The sequence below is a fragment of the Odocoileus virginianus genome, chromosome 25 (assembly GCF_023699985.2).
Source record: "Odocoileus virginianus isolate 20LAN1187 ecotype Illinois chromosome 25, Ovbor_1.2, whole genome shotgun sequence".
Classification (NCBI taxonomy): Eukaryota; Metazoa; Chordata; class Mammalia; order Artiodactyla; family Cervidae; genus Odocoileus; species Odocoileus virginianus.
In genome coordinates this window covers 46,866,630-46,890,073 of record NC_069698.1, presented here as the reverse complement: position 1 = coordinate 46,890,073, position 23,444 = coordinate 46,866,630, and positions in this window count along the sequence as shown.

Below are 23,444 nucleotides of genomic sequence, written 5' to 3'. Positions count from 1 at the left end.
ACTGAAGTGGATTGCGATTTTCTCCTCCAGAGGATCCTCACAACCCAGGGATCAAACCTGTGTCTCCTGAGTTTCCTGCATTGGCAGAAGGATTCTTTACCATTGTGCAGATTCTTTACCCTTATGCCACCTGGGAAGCACAAGGTGTAATTATTGCAACAAATTAAAAACTCCCTTCTTAACACTGGTACCCAACTAATTCATTCTCCTCAGAAATGTTTTTTTGTCATTTAATATGTGATAAAGAACAGTTTATTTCATAGCACTTTTCCCTTCCTGACATGGAGTAGAACAACTGTTATATGAGCTTTTTCTCTGCTTAATAATCTGAGCTCCTTAAATTTATGTTTGATTAGGAGAATTGAAGCTGTAAAACCTAACATACAATAGCAAAATACACCACGTAACTTTAAATTCACCATGTGAATACAGTGTGTAAGTTCAGGATAAGCTCATGATAAACTTTATTTGATAACTTAAAAATGCCAATAAGTGAATAAGCAGCAATAAATATATAATGAGTTGGTGCAGCTACATTTTTCATTCTTTAGTGAATGAATTCCTCATTCCTGGAAGCTCTATTGCTTCTTCAATAGTCTTGGTTCCCCATATTCATGTGTTCTTCAAGTATTTTTCTTTTTTTAAAAAATTTACCTTAATGTTATGAAAACACTTCTCAAGCAAATGACTGCAATTGAGACTAGGAAAGTGTAGAATGCTTCCTTAAATTTATCTTCCATACTCGTTTAATTAGAAGAGACTCAGGAGAGACATAAAAATAAAATTATTGACTCATCTGAAATTAAAAGATCCTCATTGTATTTTCTTCAAGAAATGTAGCATGATTCTTGTTAAATAATGATTTTCCAATTTTAATTACATTAAATTCTATCTTCCCAAATTCCCGCTGTCATTCTAATTAAAGGAAAATTTCTCATTTTCTGTGAAGGTTTGTTTTGGTACAGTTAAACCATTTCCATATAATGTTCCAGAGGTATTTTACACTTTAAAGCTGGTAATGTGGTTTTTTTTTTCTTCAATGAAAGATTAAAATGCTTAAAATTCCTTGCAGGTGCTATGTAAGATAAGGCTTGTATACTTGCTACAGCACTTAACCCAATGAGAAAAAAAGTCAAATGTACATATTGTAAAAAAATAAATAAACACGCAAGTTAGTGCAACCAAGTATTGATATTTATTTTTTAAAAATTCTTTGTGAACAGATCCAAAGTCTTAGACACATTCTTTGCTTTTTTTTTACTGAAGTATAATTGCTTTTGGAGGAGGGCATGTCAAACCACTCCAGTAATCTTGCATGGAGAATCCCCACGGACAGAGGAGCAAGCTCCAGGAGTTGGTGATGGACAGGGAAGCCTGGTGTGCTGAAGTCTGTGGGATCATGGAGTTGGATGCGACTGAGCAACTGAACTGAACTGAAGTAGTTGAACAAAGTTTGTAACATCTTTGAAGAATAAGGGGCAAAAGCTACTAGGAGAACCAGGGATGGTGTCTTGCTCTACAGGATGTTGCTTATTCTCAAGAACATGTTTAATTCTTGCCCTGCCACAGGTACCCTTTTTCTAGTCTGTCATCCATGGGATCACACAGAGTTGGACTCTACTGAAGCAACTTAGCATACATAATCACTTTAAAATGTTGTGTTAGCTTCTGTAATACGAGGAAGTGTATATGTATACATATATCAGCTAAATGTATACATATATACTCTTCCTCTTGAGTCTCACTGCCCCAGTGCACCAATTTAGGTCATGACAGAGGACTGAACTGAGCTTCCTGTGGTTCCCACTAGCTATCTATTTTACACATGATAGTATATAGATAGATAGATAGATAGAAAGATAGATAGATTGATTGATTGACATATATGTCAATGTTATGCTCCCAATTTGTCCTATTCCCTATTCTCCCCTTCTCCCCACTGTGTCCAAAAGTCTGTTTTCTAAAGAGACGTGGGTGACCTAGAGACTTTTAAACAGAGTGAAAGTGAAATCAGAAAGAGAAAAATAAATATCACATATTAATGCATTTATGTGGGAGCTAGAAAAATGGTACCTGTGGCAGGGCAAGAATTAAACATGTTCTTGAGAATAAGCAACATCCGGTAGAGCAAGACACCATCCCTGGTTCTCCTAGTAGCTTTTGCCCCTTATTCCTCAAAGATGTTACAAACTTTGTTCAACTACTTCAATTCAGTTCAGTTGCTCAGTCGCATCCAACTCCATGATCCCACAGACTTCAGCACACCAGGCTTCCCTGTCCATCACCAACTCCTGGAGCTTGCTTAAACTCATGTCCGTGGAGTCACTGATGCCATCCAACAATCATGTTCCCTGTTGTCCCCTTCTCTTTCTGCCTTTAATCTTTCCCAGCATCAGGGTCTTTTCGAATGAGTCAGTTCCTCGCATCAGGTGGCCAAAGTGTTGGTTTCAGCTCTAGCATCGGTCCTTCCAATGAATATTCAGGACTGATTTTCTTCAGAATAGACTGGTTGGATCTCCTTGCAGTCCAAGGGACTCTCAAGGGTCTTCTCCAACACCACAGTTCAAAAGCATCAATTCTTCAGTTCTCAGTTTCTTTATAGTCCACCTCACAGCCATACATGACGACTGGAAAAACCACAGCTTTGACTAGACAGACCTTTGTTGGCAAAGTAATGTCTCTGATTTTTAATATGCTGTCAAAGTTGGTCATAGTTTTTCTTCCAAGGAGTGAGTGTCTTTTAATTTCATGGCTGCAGTAACTATCTGCAGTTTCTTTTGGGGCCCAAGAAAATTAAGTCTTTCACTGTTTCCATTGTTTCCCCATCTATTTGCCATGAAGTGATGGGACCAGATGCCATGATCTTCATTTTTTGAATGTTGAGTTTTAAGCCAGCTTTTTCTCTCTCCTCTTTCACTTTCATCAAGAGGCTCTTTGGTTCTTCTTCACTTTCTGCCATAAGGGTGGTGTCATCTACATATCTGAGGTTATTGATATTTCTTCTGACAACCTCATCATCTACATATCTGAGGTTATTGATATTTCTTCTGACAATCTCATTTTGAGCTTGTGCTTCGTCCAGCCCAGCATTTCTCATGATGTACTCTACATAAAAGTTAAATAAGCAGGGTGACAATATACAGCCTTGATGTACTCCTTTCCTGATTTGGAACCAGTGTGTTGTTCCATGTCCAGTTCTAACTGTTGCTTCTTGATCTGCATACAGATTTCTCAGGAGGCAAGTAGATGGTCTGATATTCCCATCTCTTTAAGAATTTTCCACAGTTTATTGTGATCCACACAGTCGAAGGCTTTAACGTGGTCAATGAAGCAGAAGTAGATGTCTTTCTGGAATTATCTTGCTTTTTCTATGATCCAACGGATGTTGGAAATTTGATCTCTGGTTCCTCTGTGTTTTCTAAATCCAGCTTGAACATCTGGAAATTCTCAGTTTATGTACTGTTGAAGCCTAGCTTGGAGAATTTTGAGCATTACTTTGCTAGCGTGTGAAGTGAAGTCGCTCAATCGTGTCCCGCTCTTTGCAACCCCATGGACCATAGCCCACCAGGCTCCTCTGTCCATGGGATTTTCCAGGCAAGAATACTGGAGTGGGTTGCCATTTACTTCTCCAGTGTAAGTTTAAGCAAAATTATAAATACTAATTTAGATTTGAGCACATGTTTAAAACCAATTGTATAAGGATATTAGCACATCTACACTCTCAATGGATATAATTTATATACTAGAATTTCAAAGAAAAATCAAGGAAAGCTTTTTACTATGTTAACTATTCTTACAAAATGAAAACTTCCCAAAGTTGGCCTCTGGGTGGTGAGATTCTAGGTTATGGCTCTTTTCTTTATAGTTCTCAGTATCTTCCATAACGTGAATGAATAAAAGAGTGATTACTTTTCAAGGTATCTTCTTCAGGTATATCCTTCATAAAAATAAAAATATTGCATGTATAACACTCAGTTGCAATAGCGTGTGAGATGAATGCAATTGTGCGGTAGTTTGAACATTCTTTGGCCTTGCTTTTCTTTGGGATTAGAATGAAAACTGATTTTTTCCAGTCCCATGGCCACTGCTGAGCTTTCTAAATTTGTGGCATATTGAGTACAGCACTTTCACAGCATCATCTTTTACGGTTTGAAATAGCTCGTCTGGAATTTTATCACCTGCACTAGCTTTGTTCGTATTAGGCCCACTTGACTTTGCACTCCAGAATGTCTGGCTCTAGGTGAGTGATCACACCATCATGGTTATCTGGGTCATTAAGATCTTTTTTGTTTAGTTTATTCCTCTGTGTTTTCTTGCCACCTCTTCTTGATATCTTCTGCTTCTATTAGGTCCATACCATTTCTGTCCTTTATTCTGCCCATCTTTGCATGAAATATTCCCTTGGTATCTCTAATTTTCTTGAAGAGATCTCTAGTCTTTCCCATTCTATTGTTTTCCTCTATTTCTTTGCATTGTTCACTTAGGAAGGATTTCCTATTTTAAGCTCAACTACTTACACATGCTTATTTCTCAAATTTGAGGATGACCTTCTGTGATCGTGGACTGAATAGCTTATAGAGTGTGATTGTATGGTTTTGTTCAATAGATATATTTTAAGCAGTTAGCATTAGCAAAATATGTAAGTAGGAAATGTAATTCAAGGATATAACCCACAAAAAGAAACATTCCCTGTTTTTAACCAAAATAAAACAGAGTGGACATAGTACAGATTAACGATGAGAATCAATTGTGTTTTACTGAAGCGACTTAGCAGCAGCAGCAATGTCTATGTCGTGTCTGACTCTTCTGCAGCCCCATGCACTGTAGCCCACCAGACTCCTCTTTCCATGGGATTTCCCAGGCAAGAATACTGGAGTGGGTTGCCCTTTCCCTTTCCAGGGGATCTTCTGACCCCGGGATTGAACCCACGTCTCGTGCATTGGCGGATCAATTCTTTATCACTGAGACACCAGGGAAGCCCTGATGTGTTTCATATACAGAGAGAGAAAAGATTGATATCATAGACAGCACATAGCCATACATCTAAAACCCCAATTATGCATTCATTTATCTCTTCTCAAGTGCACTTAAAAACTACTTCTTGAACACCTGATATAGTTAAATCATAGTATGCATGTTGGTAATACAAAGACTAATAAACTTCAATTACTATAATAGAGATACAATATATTTGAAATTACCTTAATATGGTATAGCCTGTGATAAGTGGAATTCAAAAAACAGATGTAAAAGCAGTGCATTTTGGGAACCTGTATGGGAGAGATTATTTCAATCTGGGAAGTTCAGGGATATTTCATGAAAAAAGTATGGTTTGAAAATATTCAGGTCAGTTCAGTTCAGTCACTCAGTCACGTCCGACTCTTTGCGACCCCATGAATCGCAGCACGCCAGGCCTCCCTGTCCATCACCAACTCCCGGAGTTTACTCAAACTCATGTCCATCGAGCCGGTGATGCCATCCAGCCATCTCATCCTCTGTCATACCCTTCTCCTCCTGCCCCCAATCCCTCCCAGAAAATATTAGCTAATGCCTAAATATATTTTTAACAAATAAATATGTTTTTCCTACCTAATATAAGCCTAACCCAAATAGGATTACATAAAAAACCCAAAATATTAGACATGTCCGTAAGGGGCTTAACAACAAATAGAGGAATAGAGAAGACTGATATATAATTAATAAGAACATGATGTGCTTACTAATAAAATTGAGAAGTGTGACAAGATGCATTGAAACACCAAGACCATGACTGGCTCCTGTCCTTCATGCCTAATTGAATGAAGAATGCAAAATTTTGCAATTTAGAAGATGGTACTAAGAGGAAAAAGGGAGAATTTTTTTTAAAAGAGAGGAAAAGAACATGGTTAGAATTGTTACAGGGAGTTGAGATTCAAAGAAAGGGGTATAGTAAGGATGATTAAACTAGTCAATCCTAAGAGAAATCAACCCTGATCATTCATTGGACAGACTGATGCTGAAGCTCCACTGCTTTGACCACCTGATGCAAAAAGCTGACTCACTAGTAAAGACCCTAATGCTGGGAAAGATTGAGGGTGAAAGGAGAAGAGGAAATCAGGATGAGATGGCTGGATGGCATCCCCGACTCAATGGACATGAACTTGGGCAAACTTCAGGAAGTGGTGATGGACAGGGAGGCCTGGCATGCTCCAGTCCATGGGGTCACAAAGAGTCAGACACGACTGAGCAGTTGAACACCACCACCAAGAGATGACTTTGCTGTTAAAGTTTACTAACAAGTTAAGTATATTAAAATAAGAAATTTTAATATATGAAATACAATGTAACTCCATTACCTTATCTTTCCAATGAAATCTCCAAAAAATTTAAATTGCTTTTCAAAATTATTAAAATTATTTTTGTTGTTTTTTTATACTAGATCTTTATTTATTATTACCATTAAAAAAAATCAACCATGCTCTACAACATGTGGGCTCTTAGATCCCCAACCAGGAATTGAACCTGTGCCCCTCAAAATGGCAGCACAGAGTCTTAACCACTGGACCACCATGGAAGTCCCTCAAAATTATTTTTGGATTTGAATTTTTTCTAGGTGCTGTGAGATAGGCCCCAGCTATGTATTGGGTGAAGGTTATAATCTTCAAGTGTACAGGTAACTATGTCCCAAAGAGATTTCAAATTACCACATTCAAAAACGAGCTGTATCTTTGTTCCCCAAAGCTGATACTCTTGCAGTGTTCCCCATCCAAGTGAAGGGTGCCCATGCTGAACTGATTACAGAAACCAAAAGCTTGAGTATTACCTTGACATCTCTTCTCTCCTCACTCACTAAATCCAAATCAGTAAAGCTGCTTCCAGGCAGCTTAATAGGATATAAACCCTCTAACTCCATTCACCTCTATCCCACATCATGAAATCATGCCCCCATCAATGTACTCAAGTATTACTGCATTCGTCTCTTACTTGTATCTTCCCCAACCTCAACCGCCCTTTCAGGCTGTTTCCCACATTGCAACCACAGTGAACTTACTGTTGCCCAAAATTGACCATGTCAGATTTGTAGCACCTGATGAGCAGAAGGAGCGAATTGGTAAGACAAGGAAACCAGAGAGTCTAGATAGAAAGTTGGAAACAAAAAGACCTTAAAGAACACTGACGTCAGCTGCTTCATTTAACAAGAGAAGGCCTACGTCCAGGCAGCCAACGAACACAATGTGCCCAGCAGATACACAGGCACAGAACAAAGGGACTTCATTCTGTAACCTGCTTTCCTGGCCATGCTCCACAAGTCTTGATGTCTACAACTATGTGGTCATTTTTTTTATTGGCTCTCGAAAAATAATTGTTTGCTCATTTTATTATTTTCCAAATTAACAAAGCACAGGTTTCCCTGGTGGCTCAGATGATAAAGAATCTGCCTGCAGTGCAGGAGATCCAGGTTTGCTCCTTGGGTCAAGAAAATTTATTTGAGAAAGGAATGGCAACCCACTCCAATATTCTTTCCGGGAGAATTCCATGGACAGAGGAGCCTGGTGGGCTACATATAGCCCATGGGGTTGCAAAGACTCGGACATGACTAACATGACTAACAGTTTCACTTTTCATGTAGCCTGAGAAAAACAAGAGGCACAAACATGATTCAAATATTAAGTTCAGTAAAGAAACAGGTAGTTGGCACCCATGGAGGAGAACCATCAAATGCATTCTGAAAATAACGTTAGCACAAAGCAGTCTCCTAAATTGATGGACTTCAACCATAGTATAAGAGGCCTATATAATATAAAAGAATACTTAAACTAATTTCATACAGATTTCTCCTGCCTTAAAGAATGGGCTGCTAGACGCTAAGGTTGTTATTTTTATTTGCCACCTTCTGGATATATTATTAGAGCAAGTATAGGCATTGAGGGGCTTCCTTTGTGGCTCAGACAGTAAAGAATCTGCCTGCAATGCAGGAGACCTGAGTTCAGTCCCTGAGTCAGGAAGATTCCCTGGAGGATGGCATGGCAACCCACTCCAATATTCTTGCCTTTAGAATTTCATGGACAGAGATCCTGGCAGGTTATATAGTTCATGGGGTCGCAAATAGTCAGACATGATGAGTGATTAACACACACAGACACACACACACTGAGACAGTAAAGACCATGGATTCCTGAATTCACTCGTACCAAAGTGATCCATGTAATTCTCAGGGAAGGTGGGCTACAAAGTACATGCTCAGTCAATAGCTAGAGTATGAAATAGCCTTTTAGTCACCTTACGATAAAAAAAAGAAAAAAAATATATATCACATTTCATGATGTCAGATGGGGAAGAAATGGTGCAAGAGAATTCTCCCCTTAACAAGGAAATCCAGCAAAAGAGTCAAGGTGTAGACAGAAAGGCAATTCCCAGAAGGCAAAATGAGATTTTTGTAAACTTTGTTTTCAAAAATCCTCTCTCAGAGGACTTGAGTCAATGTCTTATTTTATCCAAATTGGTTTTCACTTCTGTAACTATTATTAGAGTTGTTGAGTTTTGCTTGTACGTGTTGTGGATCCTGTGGTTCCCACGTTTTGTCAAAAACAGAGTCACCTGAAATATTTCTGTGGTTGAGATGTGCAATGAATTTAGCTGGCTGTTTGAAAACTCCCCTGATTCTGTTAGCTGTTTGCTCTGTCTTCCTGCTGGTTCTCATCATTCCTCTCTAATTTTGAATGTGGTTAAGGAAAAGAAAGGCAAAATAAAAGTCTATTTTGAAGCAAGTGACACCACCCATGACTAACTATATACAGTATTTGTGACTTTGGACAGTTTTATTATTGCACTCTCCAGGGCCCACAGCTTGCTGCTACTAAATAAGAAATCTCCATTGTGTATTTTTATGGCCTAAATTCACACATTGTTATATATAATATTTTTCTTTTACTGAATGCTTGGATCTTTCTGCCTCTCTCTCACTCCTTCTTTTCTCTAGATGCATAAAAATGGGAAATAATGGTAATAGAACAACAGCCATTTTATTTTTAGGGATGCACGCTATATCTTCTTAAAGCCAACCAGAACCATTTATATAAGTAGAATAAATATGACTTGAAAATCAAACATGAAGGAGACAGGCAGGAACATCTGAATTTATAGGGTCATATATGGTTTCAGGAGGCTTTCTTGGTAGCTCCACTGGTAAAGAATCTGCCTGCAATGCAGGAGACCCCAGTTTAATTCCTGGGTGGGGAAGATCCCCTGGAGAAGGGATAGGCTACCCACTCCAGTAATCTTGGGCTTCCCTGGTGGTTCAGACAATAAATAATCTGCCTGAAATGCAGGAGACCTGGGTTTCATCCCTGAGTTGAGAAGATCCCCTGGAGGAGGGCATGGGAACCCACTCCAGCATTCTTGCCTGGAGAATCCCCATGGACAGAGGAGCCTGGTGGGCTACAGTCCATGGGGTCACAAAGAGTCAGACACAACTGAACGACTGAGCGCAGCATATGGTTTCAGGAGTGAAACAGAGAGAGAACAGGGAAACCAAGGCTGTAAAGGCATGAATAAATACAAAGAATAAATTGTTAGTTTTGATTCTGCTTTAAAATAATGCATGAAGCTGATTTAACAATGTAGCTTATGACCTTAAAATGCTGAGTTCATATTTGAATCATCATGCATCTCCTCAGTTCCCCAGAAGAGTGATCATGTCTTGTTATGAATAGAACAAGCACTGGTAAATTAACAGATTAATAAATAAAACTACATTTAGAAGTGGCACAATGCAGTGGGTGAAGTCATGCATAGGAAGACTAAAGCTGCTTTGTGATGTAGAACAAAAACACTGAAGCTGCTTAGTCATTTGGTTTCCTCTGGTACTCACTAGCAAGAACATTATCCCTTTGAAAATTTGTTTTAATCATGGCCGATGGTTGTGTTGGTACAGCAGAGATTTTATATCATTTGTATAGGGCTGGGCAGAGTGGTAAGCCATAAGTATCTGGTTCTACACTGCATATCAATCGTTTGGTTTTTATCACTGAAGTGTTGATGTCAGGTTCTGAAGAGGCCTGACAGGCGCAGGCAGGAGCAGAGACGGTAGAAGCATCATCAAGGTGACTCCAAAAGAGAAAAGGCCGCTGTGAGCTCGTTCCCCAACTTCCTGGGTAGATTTCCATCTCACCGCTGTCTAGGGTGCAGCGCCACGTCATGGAGGATTTTCTGTAAGCCGTATTTTTGACATTCTGTACTTGTTCATGGTGTGCACCAGACAGGAACATATGGTTCCAAATGTCTGTGGCAGTTGTGTAGAGGACACAACAGAAAGAGTTGTTTTATGTTGGAAATAAAAAGGAGAAATCTGGGGAGCAATGAAGTGGCCACTGAAGATCCAAGACCTTCAATACTTCAAGTTGCCTATTATGGCTGTCAGAGGGAAAGAAATGTAGAGAGAGTGAAAACATTGATATTGTCTACTGCTGTGATTAAAAATGCTCTCATTGCTTATCGTAGAGCTATTCAATGACAAAAATCAGTATTACTCTAGGAATATTGGTTGCTTGTCTAAGTAATTTTATAGAACACAGGTATTTTGTAATAATACTTTACAGAGGAGTTTCTCTTTGAGGATTTTAAAAGATAAATAAAATCAATTGATACACTGGCATGGTTTCCAGTGTGAATTTTTCAGGTCAATAATCTGTACTGTGGTGGGAAGAAATTTGTTTACCTAGCCCTGGGACAAATATCTATCTAACTGGGCTTTTATCTGTTCTTTCCTTATTACGTCATGAGCTTTTAGAGATCATGTCACGTGCCCCAAATATCTGAGCTGCACAGAGTAAGGCCTTTCTGTCCTTACTCATTTAGGAGCTAGTGGCTTTTTGTGACTGTGATCCCCCTGCTCTCATCTTGCTGTTGTGCTACAGATGATTCAAAAGCAATTAGTCTGAGACTTGGAAATACTTTTAAAATTGGCTGGCCATGGACAAACTCAGGACATTTTAATCAAGTGATGTCTTGCAACACGTCTGCTTCCTAAATGAGGAGCTATGCCATCTTCTTGAAGCAGGAAATCGCTTGCCATAAAGAAAAGGGCTATCAAATGTGTTTCTTGTAACTCCGGTCTACATTGTTGTGACCAACACAGTAAGGATAAGATTAACCATCCAAGCTTGAAAAGTAATAAATACCAAATAAGTATGAGCTAGCTAAAAAATAACAGGATACATGGATACATGTTAGTCGCTCAGTTGTGTCCACTCTTTGTGATCCCGTGGACTGAAGTCCACCAGGCTCCTCCTTGTCCATGGAATTCTCCAGGCCAGAATACTGGAGTGGGTAGCCTTTCCCTTCTCCAGGGGATCTTCACTGAACCCAGGTGACCTACATTGCGGGCAGATTCTTTACCATCTGAGCCACCAGGGAAGCCTGGGCTAGCTAAAAACTAGGTAGGTAGTATATTAAAGGTAGGTAAAGTATATTAAAGATACAGAGAAATAACTAGGGAAATAAATTTCCAGGTCCCCTCAGAAGCAGGCAGAGTTGAGAATTCGATTATTATAAGTGAATTTGGGAGTTCATTCAAAGAAGGGCCAGTAAGAGTGAAGGTAAGAGGCAGGAAAAGAGAAGAAAGCTGATAAAAGATGCATTACCCAGCAAGGGTTCCACAGGCAACTGGAACAGAATTCCTTTGGGAAACTCTGGGAGAAAGGAAAGAACACAGCTCAGGGTTCTGCCAGGTAAGGAGCAGATTCCGAGATACTGGACCTAGATTGAAGCTCCCAACTCCCACAGTGAAAAAGAAGAAGCAAGAGGAAGTGAATGTGAAGGAGGAAGAGAAGAGAATGTGCAGGGCAGGAGCAGAGACACAGAGGTAGGGAACAGACATTTGGACACAGGTTCTGGGGTGGGAGAAGGGGTGGGATGAACCGGAGATGAGCGCTGATGTACGTGCACTGTCGCATGTAAGACAGACAGCAAGTGGGAACTCTCTGTACAGTCCAGGGAGCTCAGCTCGGGGCTCGGCGATGACCTAGACGGATGGGACGGGGGTGAGGGGCGGGAGGGAGGCTCAAGAGGGAGGGAGTATGTGTGTCCATACAGCTGACCCACCTCACGGTACCGCAGAAGCTAACAGAACCCTGTAAAGACACTGTGTGTGTGTTAGCTGCTCAGTCGTGTCCACTCTTTGCGACCCCATGGACTGTAGCCCGCCAGGCTCCTCTGTCCATGAAATTCTTCAGGCAAGAATATTAGAGTGGGTTGCCAGAAACTGTACCCCAATGGAAAAAAAATAAAGAAAGAAAGAGAGAGAGAGAGAAAGAAAGTAAAGGAGGAAGGAAGGAAAAGAAAGAAAAAGAAAAAAGTCCTAAAGAAGAGTCCCAGCTGTTTTCAGGAAGCCAGATTCACACGCAGAGGTAAGTGCTGAGAGCACATGGGCAGGCCACCGTGAACACCTGCTACTGCAGTTTGGACTGAAAGTTACAAAATAAGTGCTCTGGGTAAAGGTGCAGGACTGCAGACGTTTCGTCCAGAAAACGCACTGAAATGACACTACAGGGACCGGGAGAAGACGCAATCATTGAGGAGTGGAAATTCTCCTGGCCATCTAGAGAACACTCAGTATTAAACCATCACCGCTAAAAGGCAAGCGCCAACCTGCTCTTCAAGGCAGAAAAGTCTCATTGGTTAAGAGCTAGCAGCCTGCAGGGCCTCTAGGCCCAGGGGGACATGATGACCTGATGTAGAAAGGACTGCTGGAAAGCTCTTTAAGAAGGAATTACATCCACACCACTAGATAACTTCCTCTCCCTATGACCTCCACATAAAAGTGGGGGCATTTCTCTGAATAGGGTACAACTGAGGCTTTCTGGACAGCAGGATTCAGACTTAAGGAAAGGCATAAATAACAGTCTGAACTGGGGGATTAAGTCAACACAGGTGTAAATGGAAGCTGAGTCTTGTGGATATTTTCATTCACAAGACATGCAGTTCAATTCAGTCATTCAGTCATGTCCGACTCTTTGTGACCCCACGAATTGCAGCACACCAGGCCTCCCTGTCCATCACCAACTCCTGGAGTCCACCCAAACCCATGTCCATCGAGTCGGTGATGCCATCCATCCATCTCATCCTCTGTCGTCCCCTTCTCCTCCTGCTGTCAATCTTTCCCAGCATCAGGGTCTTTTCCAATGAGTCAGCTCTTCCCATCAGGTGGCCAAAGTGTTGGAGTTTCAGCCTCAGCATCAGTCCTTCCAGTGAATATTCAGGACTGATTTCCTTCAGGATGGACTGGTTGGATCTCCTTGCAGTCCAAGGGACTCTCAAGAGTCTTCTCCAATATCACAGTTCAAAAGCATCAATTCTTCAGTGCTCAGCTTTCTTTATAGTCCAGCTCTCACATCCATACCTGACTGGAAAAACCATAGCCTTGACTAGATGGACCTTTGTTGACAAAGTAATATCTCTGCTTTTTAATATGCTGTCTAGGTTGGTCATAAATTTCCTACCAAAGAGTAAGCGTCTTTTTAATTTCATGGCTGCAGTCACCATCTGCAGTGATTTTGGAGTCCCCCCAAAATAAAGTTAGCCACTGTTTCCACTGTTTCCCCATCTATTTCCCATGAGGTGATGGGACCAGATGTCATGATCTTAGTTTTCTGAATGTTGAGCTTTAAGCCAACTTGTTAACTCTCCTCTTTCACTTTCATCAAGAGGCTCTTTAGTTCTTCTTCACTTTCTGCCATAAGGGTGGTGTCATCTGCATATCTGAGGTTATTGATATTTCTCCCAGCAATCTTGATTCCAGCTTATGCTTCCTCCAGCCCAGTGTTTCTCATGATGTACTCTGCATATAAGTTAAGTAAACAGGGTGAGCAGCCAACATTGTGATATTTCTTTGTCATGAGTTTACATTACCTACATACTATCCTTTTGTTGAGTGTTGGATTTTGATTCTGTTTTCTTTGTTTGTTTATGGAAGTATTAGTTGCTGTACACCATTACACAAGTTATAGGTGTACAGTAGAGTGATTCACAATTTTTAAAGGTTATACTCCATCAATAGTTATTATAAAATATTGTTTATATTCTGCATGTTGTAGAATATATCCTAGTAGCTTATTTTCTACCTAATAGTTTGTATCTCTTACCCCACCATCTTTATATAGTCCCTCCTCCATTCTGCCCCCCTATCACTAGTTTTTTCCCTACAGCTGTGAGTTTGCTTCATTTTTGTTATATTGACTGGTTTGTTGTAGCAAACTCTTAAACCTACTTTTGAAAATACTGACATCAGAGGTGGCCCCATGTCACTGCCATGTGTGTACATGTGTGTGTGTGCGTGTGTGTGTGTTTAGTCCCTCAGTCATGTCCCACTCTTGGCAACCCTTTGGACTGTAGCCTTTCAGGCTCCTCTGTCCTTGGGATTCTCCAGGCAAGAATACTGGAGCAGGTTGCCATTTCCTCCTCCAGGGGATTTTCCCAACTCAGGGATCGAATCTGCATCTGCTGTGTCTCCTGCACTGCAGGGAGATTCTTTACCTGCTGAGCCATTTGCAAAGCTAAGAGTCCACACATCCTGCCTAATTTTACTCCATACTTGCAATCAGCCTTCCAGACCTTTCGCCTTAAACATGAACAGACAACAGAAGGTTGTAGGATATTTGAGAAAGTTCCCACCATGAAAGTTGGAGACCAAAGAACACACAAGAAAAGCACCTTGAAACTAACAGAAAGTATTTAGGGGAGGAAAATCCCTCCAAAATATCCTCAAAGGCTTAAAAACAGACATTACAGCTATGAAACAAAAATAAAATATTTAACATTGAGAGGGAAAAAATAACTCATAAAATAAAAACATAATAGCCTAAAGGAAAAAAAATCATCAAAGTCTTAAGACATAAAGTTGAGAAAATGCCCCAAGGGGTTACACAAGTTGACAAAGAGAGGTTCTCATGCAACAGGTACACAATCTGAATAAACCAAACTAGAGAAAGAGAAATTTTTGAGACACGTTTGCTTAGGAAATTACTCTAATATGTGTTGAGAGAAACGAAGAGGGAAGAATGAGCTAGATGGAGATACAAAGACAGGGAGACATAGAGAAAGAAATAAGGAGGAGGAAGAGGAGCAAAAGAGATAGGATTCAAAGCTAAAGCAAAACGAAAAGCATCAGACACTAGATATACAGAAAAGGAAGAGGATCCCCAGGTAAAGGTAGTATTCCAGGAGAGAAACTGACCTTCTTGTAGACAGCCACCTGTCCCGAATAAAGCAGCATTAATTCAAGTGAAAGACGAATCAAAGCTTATCACTAGCATCACTTATGATGCTCTTTTTTTTTAAACATGAAAAAGAGCTTCTTGAGTACTTGTTCTAGCGAAGCAAGAGGGAAAACCAAGGACCACATGTAAGGAGTAATAATTTGGGCCTTGCCTAAGGAGAGATCGGGCTTCCCAGGCGGCTCAGTGGTAAAGAGCCTGCCTGCCAAGGAGACGCAGGAGAGGAGGGTTCAATCCTTGGGTTGGGAAGATCCCTTGGAGGAGGAAATGGCAACCCACTCCAGTATTCTTATCTAGAGTATCCCATGTACAGAGGAGCCTGGCAGGCTATAGTTTGTGGAGCTGCAAAGAGTTGGACACAACTGAGCGTGTGCACATGCATACACATGTACACACACACACACACCCCAAAAAAGAGATCTGATCTTTACACTGGGTTTTGGGGAGGTAATCTATGTCACATCCGATACAAATGTCTTTGCTTTTAGGGCAGGGACTAGCCATACTTGATTGTCTTAAGTTAGAAGCTAACCACAGCAGAAAGACCAACCATATGACTGGGACAGGGGTGAGATTTGAGTCACAAGTGCCACTTGCTCTGGAGAGTGAGTTAAATCATGTGGAAATCAAGTGGTCAATCAAGACTATGGAATGGAGCCCCAGTAGCAGCTGTGGATATTTGAGCTGAGGTGATCTTTCTTGGCTGGCAGTATTTCATGCATGTTTTCCCAAGTCAGTGCCAGGAGGGTATCATGTCCTAACTCCATAAGGAGAGACTAGCAGAAGCTCTGCATTTCAAACCCTTTCAGACTCTCTTCTTTGGCTGGTTTTCATCGTTATCCTTCCCTTATAGTAAACCATAACCACAAGTTCGACAGCTTTTAGTGATAACAAGTGGGGCTACCCTGGTGTCTCAGTGATAAAGAATCTGCCTGCCAATGTAGGAGACACAGAAGACCCAGATTTGATCCCTGGGTTGAGAAGATACCCTGGAGGATGAAATGGCAACCCACTCCAGTATTCTTGTCTGGGAGAAGCCCCTGGACAGAGGAGCCTAGCTGGCTACAGTCCATGGGATCACAAAGTCAGACACAACTTAGCACACACACAGGCATGCAGCACTGTGCATCAAGGTCAAGTGTAAACCCTGAATAGTGACTGCACTTGAAAGTTCAGTTTATTAAGAGGAGAAAGGGAAGCCAGTAGGACGAAGGTGTTAGAGAGTGAAAATCTCATATACCATGACAGCATGATGGATAATACCACCAACTCATGAAGCCAACAAGAACTATTTATGTATATTACGTAGAAGTGACTGAACAACAACAAATGTAGAGACATGGGATGTGTCAATGCTGGGCACAATATCTGAAAGAGTTGCAGAAGAAGCCCTGGAGGAACAAGGTGAAATGATGGTGTTATGTTACATTTTTATTTAGTACTAACTTCTGTATTATATGCATGTATTTAATTATATGCATGTATTTCTTTGATAAATAAACACAATAGTTTGAAAAACACGGGATGCTCCAAGAAGGGATTGTGAGGAAAGAAATTAAACCAAGATGTAATAATTAGAAACCTGGATTAATTTGCATAATTTGAATATGAAGAAGCTTAGTATTTATTGTTATCAGGAGGTTGACTTTGGAATCTATAAGGCAAGGTGGGCTGAATAAAAATTAGAAGGTTGTAATGGCTGTGAACTTCAGTTTTTGGCTTTTTAAAGGCAATTACTAGCTTTTTAACACAGGTTCTTTAAGGTTTCTGCTCACTTATTTAATCATCCCAAAACTGAAGTAACTTGAGCTTATACAATTACTGAAAATAATGATTATTAAAATATGTACCAAAGCAAACTTTGAATACATTAGGTATGTATATGTGTATGCTAAATTGCTTCAGTGGTGTCCAGCTCTTTGTAATCCTGTGGACTGTAACCCACCAGGCTCCTCTGTCCATGGGATTCTCCAGGTAAGAACACTGGAGTGGGTTGTTATATCCTTTTCCAGGGGCCTTCCAGACTCAGGGATCAAACCTACATCTCCTGCATTGGCAGGTAGGTTTTTGCCACTAGCACCACCTGGGAAGCTCATAGGTATGTGTGCAAGATATGCCATTTTACTCCTCCCTTTCAAACTCAATAAGCCAACAAATATATTATTTAGTAAATAAACAGCAATTGATAAACTCAGTAAACTGAGCTGCAACTATGTATCAGGAGTTGGGCAAGGCTTTGAATGCATCCAGAGACTCAACCCCAAATGAAGACCCTGCTTTCCTGCTGCTTGCGATCTAAAAGGAGAAAGAAATATGCAACAAATGAACAAATAGTTAAAATTGTTAATAATTGCTGAGCAAGAAAAGTGCAGGACACAGTGGAAGGGTAAAATTGGGTGGACATATTTTTCATTGCAGATCCAAAGAAAGTCTTTCTGAGTAATGAGATAGGAGGCAAGAATAATGCTTCATTAGGAAAAGTGTGAGGAAGGGAACATTCAAGATGCTAAAGGCAGCTTGGAAAAATGTCCTGACACACAGCGTTGGCCACGATCGAGGACCAGAAGGGGACCAGTTTGACAGGATCCAACTGAAAAGAGAGCTCCCTGCCATGTGGCTGAATGAAGAGGAACATGAGAAGCAAATGCGAGGTGGAGATGTTGACCTTCTTGTGGCCTGGGTCGTGAAGACTTTGCCTTATAAAGCACGTAGATGGGTGAGCGAGTGACTACAGGTTGGAAAGATGGGGCCAGGCTCACCTTTAGAATCAGCTCTCAGCTGTTCAGGAAGCCTGGTAAGGACCTTGGAGGATCTGGGCATCTGAGACAGGGATGAGGCTCCTCTGGTAGTTCCTTCTCTCCAGCTGACATCAGCCACTCAAGCTCTATCGGATTTACGTAGTAGGGAGCTTCCCACAACAGAACCTTCCTCTGCCTGGAATCTTATTCTTTGTCCCCCTTCAGTAACTCCCAGCTACCCTTTGATTTGTGCTGAGTCACTCAGGCATGTCTGACTCTTTCTGAGCCCATGGACTGTAGCCTTCCAGGCTTCTCTGCACATGGAGACTCTCCAGGCAGGAATACTGGAGTGGGTTGCTGTGTCCTCCTCCAGGGGATCTTCCCGACCCCGCAATTGAACCCAGGTCTCCACCACTGCAGGTGGTTTCTTTACCATCTGAGCCACCAGGGAAGCCCAAGAATACTGGAATGGGAAGCCCATCCCTTCTCCAGGGGATCTTCCTGACCCAGGAATCGAACCGGGGTCTTCTGCATTGCAGGTGGATTCTTTAGCACATGAGCTAACCCAGGAAGCCCCAACTACCCTTTCAGTCAAGCCATAAAGGCTACTTCTTCAGAGTACTCTTTCCTAAGCTCCTACCCCAAAGTGAGTTCCACTTTTCAAATCTATCACATCCTTCTGCTTTCCTTTATGGAGCCTGCATTCTGTCTCTGTGCCTCAACGTGCTCTTCTGCAAAATGGGTGTAGTAATATTAGTGACCACCTCAGAGGGTCATGACAACCCAATATAAACCACAAAAGATAGTGCCTGACCTGTGGCAGAGGCTCTGTAATGTTAGCTATCATTTGGCAGAAGCCAGGAACAGGATATATATTATCATTATATTAAGTCTCAAAGCAGGCAAAACTAATATCTGCTGTTGAAAGTGAAAATACTGGCAATGTTTGGAGGGTGCAGCTGAGGAAAAACACAGAGGTTCTGATGCATTCTGTCTCTTGTCTGTGTGGTTGGTTGCATGACAGTGGTCACTTTGTGATAATTCATCTTTGTGCTCTAACTTTGGATTAATTTTGCACTTTAAAAAGCCAATTTATTATCATTAACATAATTTGAAAGTCTTTATTTAATTGTAGAACTATTTCCTTGACTCTAGCCTCCATGAAAGCAAGAACAAACTCTATGAACTCTGTCTCTAATACTTAGTATAATCTCCAAAACAAAAGATAAGAAAACATAAGTCTGATTTCGTCATTCTTCTATTCAAAATATTTGGTGACTCCCTGTATCATCCAGATTAGAAGTCAGAGTCTTTCCAGCAGACCACGAGTCCTTAGCTGTCTCTCTGAGTCACTCTTGCTGCTTCTGAATCACTCAGGAAGATCCAGGCACACCGGAGTGGGCCAGTGTTTGCACAATATCATGCATGTACTGAATGCCATGGAATGATTCCTGTAAGGGTGCAAATCTTAGGTTTTGTGATTTCACCTCAATTTTAAAAACCATAAGAGCTCTAGAGCCAGACCAAGTTCAAATTCTGACTCTGTCAGTTACTTGTGTGATTTCTGACATGTTGCTTCTCCTCTCTGTGCAAAAGTAGGGAAAAACAATAGACCATTCAGGTATGACCCAAAGCAAATCCTTTACTATTATACAGTGGAAGTGAGAAATAGATTCAAGGGATTAGATCTCATAGACAGAGGGCCTGAAGAACTATGGATGGAGGTTTGTGACATTGTACAGGAGGCAGTGGTCAAGACAATCCCCAAGAAAATAAATGCAAAAAGGCAAAATGTTTGTCTGAGGAGACCTTACACATATCTGTGAAAAAAAGAGAAGCAAAAGGCAAAGGAGAAAAGAAAAGATACACCCATTTGAATGCAGAGTTCCAAAGAATAGCAAGGAGAGATAAGAAAGCCTTCCTCAGTGATCAATGCAAAGAAATAGAGGAAAAAAATAGAATGGGAAAGAATAGAGATCTGTTCAAGAAAATTAGAGATACCAAGGGAACATTCCATGCAAAGATGGGCACAATAAAGGATAGAAATGGTATGGATCTAACAGAAGCAGAAAAGGTGTCAAGAATACACAGAAGAACTGTACAAGAAAGATCTTCATGACCCAGATAATCACAATGGTGTGATCACTCACCTAGAGCCAGACATCCTAGAATGTGAAGTCAAGTGGGCCTTAGGAAGCATCACTACGAACAAAGCTAGTGGAGGTGATGGAATTCCAGCTGAGCTATTGCAAATCCTAAAAGATGATGCTGTGAAAGTGCTGCACTCAATATACCAGCAAATTTGGAAAACTCAGCAGTGGCCACAGGACTGGAAAAGGTCAGTTTTCATTCCAATCCCAAAGAAAGGCAATCCAAAAGAATGCTCAAACTACCGCACGATTGCACTCATCACACACACTAGTAAAGTAATGCTCAAAATTCTCTAAGCCAGGCTTCAACAGTATGTGAACAGTGAACTTCCAGATGTTCAATCTAGATTTAGAAAAGGCAGAGGAACCAGAGATCAAATTGCCAACATCTGCTGGATCATTGAAAAAGCAAGAGAGTTCCAGAAAAACATCTATTTCTGCCTTATTGACTATGCCAAAGCCTTTGACTGTGTGGATCACAATAAACTGTGGAAAATTCTGAAAGAGATGAGAATACCAGACCACCTGACCTGCCTCTTGAGAAATATGTATGCATCTCAGGAAGCAACAGTTAGAACTGGACATGGAACAACAGACTGGTTCCAAATCGGGAAAGGAGTATGTCAAGGCTGTGTATTGTCATCCTGCTTATTAAACTTATGTGCAGAGTACCTCATGAGAAACACTGGGCTGGAAGAAGTACAAGCTGGAATCAAGATTGCAGGGAGAAATATCAATAACCTCAGATATGCAGATGACACCACTCTTAAGGTAGAAAGTGAAGAAGAACTAAAGAGCCTCTTGATGAAAGTGAAAGAGGAAACTGAAAAACTTGGCTTAAAGCTCAACATTGAGAAAACTAAGATCATGGCATCTGGTCCCATCACTTCATGGCAAGTAGATGGGGAAACAATGCAAACAGTGACAGACTTTATTTTGGGGGGCTCCAAAATCACTGCAGATGGTGACTGCAGCCATGAAATTAAAAGATGCTTGTTCCTTGGAAGAGAAGCTATGACTAACCTAGACAGCATATTAAAAAGAAGAGACATCACGTTGTCAACAAAGGTCCATCTAGTCAAGGCTATTGTTTTTCTACTAGTCATGTATGGGTGTGAGGTTGGACTATAAAGTAAGCTGAGCACTGAAGAACTGATGCTTTTGAACTGTGGTGTTGGAGAAGACTCTTGAGAGTCCCTTGGACAGCAAGGAGATCAAACCAGTCCATCCTAAAGGAAATCCGTCCTGAATATTCACTGGAAGGACTGATGTTGAAGCTGAAACTCCAAAACTTTGGCCACCTGATGGCAAAGAACTGACTCATTCGAAAAGACCCTGATGCTGGGAAAGATTGAAGGCAGGAGGAGAAGGGGATGACAGAGGATGAGATGGTTGGATGGCATCACTGACTCGATGGACATGAGTTTGAGAAAACTCTGGGTGTTGGTGATGGACAGGGAGGCCTGGTGTGCTGCAGTCCATCGGGTCACAAAGAGTTGGAAATGACTAAGCAACTGAACTGAGCTGAACTGAGAGTCCTTACCTTTCAGGGTGGCTCTCAGTATTGAGTCCATTCAGACATGAGCACTAAGAAGGGTGCTTGGAATATATAATAAAACACAGAATAAACTCAGTATTTTAAGGAAAAGCTTAACCAGAAGCACAGAAGTTAGTTGTGGGTCCCTCCTCTATAAAAACGGCTTTTGGAGTTGGAAGGAGAAGTGGAGAACCTTAGCCCCCGTTGGCTTTAAGACATCAGTCTGCCCACTTGCTGTCACGTTGGGTCTTAGGAGAGGGTGGGACCTGACTGGGAACAGGGAGCCACGGTGAGTGCTCAGACCAGGGTGAGGACCCAGGTCTCCTGACATCCCAACTGCCTGATCGGCTCTTTTCTTCTTTACGCCCCTTACTTATGTGTGGATGTAGCTACATACCAATTGGGTTCAGACTTTGCACATGATGGAGTTCTTTTTTACACACCCAGGTTGTAACACTAGCATATAAAGATATGAGTAAATAAAGACTTTTTTTTTCTTTTGAAGATTTTACTACAATTGCTTTTTGCAGTGCTTTAGCAAATGGACCAGTGTTAGCATAAAAATTACAGTAAAAATGTTAAGGCATGTGGGATGGTAGCCATGGTGCTGAAAAATGAAAAATGTGAGGAGAAATCCCTACTCTCTATAGCATTTTGCTGACATTTGACATCTAAGATTATGCTGCAGATTTTCTAGACTCAGTGGACTGTTAATATTGTATTAATAATGTCCTGAGTATGACATTTAAATATAAACTGATCTATGTAGGAGCTTTGAATGAAATCAAAAGAGAAATCTGGTGTATAATAGTCCTGCAAATATACACTTACCAATTGTAGGTTGTGTGGGTTATGACTTCATTCATTCATTCATTCAGTGAGCATTTATCAAGTTTCCACTAATTGCTAGGCAAAGCGCTAAATGCTGAGGTTTCAGTCTGCCATCACTGAGTCTCTAACAAAGTAAACTGATATTTATAGAATTGATAATGACCATGAGGAAACAGAACAGGGCACTGTGAAAGAAATCAATGGGAGAAGCAAATTTAGATCAGACAATAGAATGGACAGAGAGAGGCAATGAGGAGAGGAATAATTAAGAACTTACTGTAATAGACCAGATGGAAGACCAGTGATTTGGGTGAGTGTAGCGGTTCTCAGCTGGAGTGATGCGTGTTTCAGAGGACATTTCGGGGATGTCTACAGACATAGTCTGGTTGTTAACAGCCTGGGAGGAGCACAGTACTGACATCTAGTGGATAGAGTCCAGGGCAGTTGCTAAGCGTCCTGTAGGACACAGGACAGCCTCCTCAATAAATAATCTTCTGGCTCCAATGTCAAAAGTTTTGAAGCTAAGAAACTCCAGGCTGGATGATAGCATTGGAACTGCAGATAAACAAATTAAATAAATGTTTGAGGCACAAAACCAATAGCATATGAAAATATACGGCATGTAAGGGGAAAGTAAGGATGGTGTCCTGAGTTTTTAGTTTTAATACCTGGCTTGAAGGTGGTACACATATTGAAATGAGAAACTTTGAAAGGGGGCTAGGGAGGGGACAATAATTTGACACAGAATCAAGAGACTGACATGTGTAGTCAGTGGGAAATAGTAATAGATTTGGCTATGAGAATCTGGAGTTCAGAGGCAAGATCTGAGCAAAAGATGAAATTTGAGATCCTTGCTTAAAGATATTTAATGTCTTAGAAACATATGACATCACCTAGGGGAAAAATCAGACATAAAGAAGTAGTCAAGGAGTAAGAA